The following is a 2,242-nucleotide window of genomic DNA, read 5'->3' as shown; positions in this document are numbered from 1 at the left end:
ACTGAGAGGTTGAATATACAAATAACAACGACCAGAACATACATAAAAACAGAACCTGACCTACGACCCGCAACAACCTGCCCAGGATCAACCAGCCCAGGAAGCCAGCCTGCTGTAAGTTAGACCTGCAGGAAGTCAGACTGCTATCTCTAGTGATGGTCCAGGAAGCCAGACAATAACCCCCAACAATTGGCCCCAAATGACCAGGATTTGATTAATGACAGACAGTTTTCCTAATATTTGTCCCCAACCTGCCCACAGTTTCCTCATGTCCAGTTTCCAATCAGGGCGTAACTGAAGCCTTATCTTTTTTCCACCCTTCTGCTTGCCTTTGAGTAGCTGCCAAAATGCACGTGACAGGTGCTGGCTCCCTTGCTGTAGAAACTCTGAATAAATAGCCTTTGCTTGTTCTCATTGGGTTGGCCTTTGTTTATTTCCACTATAAAACTGAGTTTAAGGAGGTGCTTCCGCTGTCAAGGAAGTGGTTCCCAGCACATCCCCAGGCTACTCTACTGAGAGAACTGATCAGTCTTACGTATGTAATTCTAGATGTAAAGAGAAAGACTATTAACTCTCCAGAAAGACTAATATAATTCTCACTTGGGTCTTACCATCTGTAACTACGTACCCACTGGTCAGGATTTCAGAAGCTGGAATCTCCATCTGGCCTGAATGATGTTGCTGACCTCTGTGATATGTATCATGACTGTGCTGACTTCTTTTTATATCCTTGAGATAACTAAAACCTGCTTGATCTATCCAAGGAGCATGTGTCTGGTCTTTGTATCAGTCTGAGTTTACAACTGACTTGGTCAAAACAATGGTCATGCACACCCCATATCTCAGACTGGGTAGGTAAGAGTTACATATTTTGGAAGTGAATATAAAGATTTTTGTTTTCTGTCCCAGGCTAGAATTTATAAATAAATGACTGCTTATGGTAGTATTTCTTAACCTAGGGCCAGGTACCATTTAGGGGAGAAAGGGCATTACATGCAGAGACAGCAGCATAAGAAAGGCAAGGAGGCAGGAACATTAGAGTGCAATGCTGTGCATCTCCTGGGCCTCCAAAATATACCATATGGTTTACATCTAACTTCAAATGCACAGTTGCAGCTTCTACAAGCAGAGGGATTAGGGGAAGGAAAAACTGAAGCAAACACCTTTGCCCTGAGGGAAGCCTTTTTAAGACCATTTATTTCTGAGTTCTCTTGAACTAAGGGGACAAGCAAATCTATGCAGACTCCTCTGAACTCCCAAGATATCCCATTTGAATGTTGTTCTCCTCCATTCCCACTGCACAAGGACCACAATCACATTTGACTCTAAGTGGAACCTTGACACAGTCCAGATGTCCATTTTCAATCATTTGAGACCTAAATATGTCAACAAATATTTTTAGAGGGAACATTAGGTAAAACTATCATTTGCTAAATATGAATGTCTAATTCTCTCTATGCATTGCCAATTCCCTCTTTGGTATTAATCACGGTTGCTAATATTCATGTCCCCATCTACCATAGTGCTCCCAATCTGTCAATTTGTGATACATCCTTTAGGTAGCAGCAATTCTTTTTTTAACCTTAAGATTTTTCTACCTTCTATCCATATGCACTGTAGAAAATGAGAGACAAAAAGGAAGGAAGGAAGGAAAGAAAGGAGGAGGAAAGAAGGGAGGTCACAATTAATACCAACAGAACAATTAATATTTTAGTATAAAGATTTCCAATCTTGTTGATGTTGTTATGCAATCACAACATACATACCATTTCATAACTTTCTTTACTCAATAATATGTTGACATTTCTCTACATCATTAAACACTCCACAATGTAATAGTTAATGACAGGAGAACATTTTAATGTTTGGGTAGTCCACACAATGTCTCCTACTGTTAATAATTCATTGTTTCCTATTTTACATTATTATAAGGAATGCTACCATTAACATCCTTAACTAAATCTTTCCCTGCATGCACAATGATTTCCACATGAAAAAATATGTAGAAATTGAATTTATGGATCAAAAAGCTAAACACATCTTTATGACTTTTGATCTCTGTATCAAAGAGCCCTCTAGAAAGGTTGTAAGAATTTATACTCCCTCTGGCAGTGCATGAATGTGTTCATTTTTCCATATCCTCTTTGTATGAATATTATACTTAAAGAGGTCATTTTCCCCCCCTTGGTCCCTTCTTGACTTTCTTCCTCTTGCCAACTGTTAACACAATAATGCTCCAGAG

Source organism: Halichoerus grypus, chromosome 14 (genome assembly GCF_964656455.1).
Source record: "Halichoerus grypus chromosome 14, mHalGry1.hap1.1, whole genome shotgun sequence".
In the NCBI taxonomy this organism is placed as follows: Eukaryota; Metazoa; Chordata; class Mammalia; order Carnivora; family Phocidae; genus Halichoerus; species Halichoerus grypus.
This window is presented reverse-complemented; position numbering follows the sequence as displayed.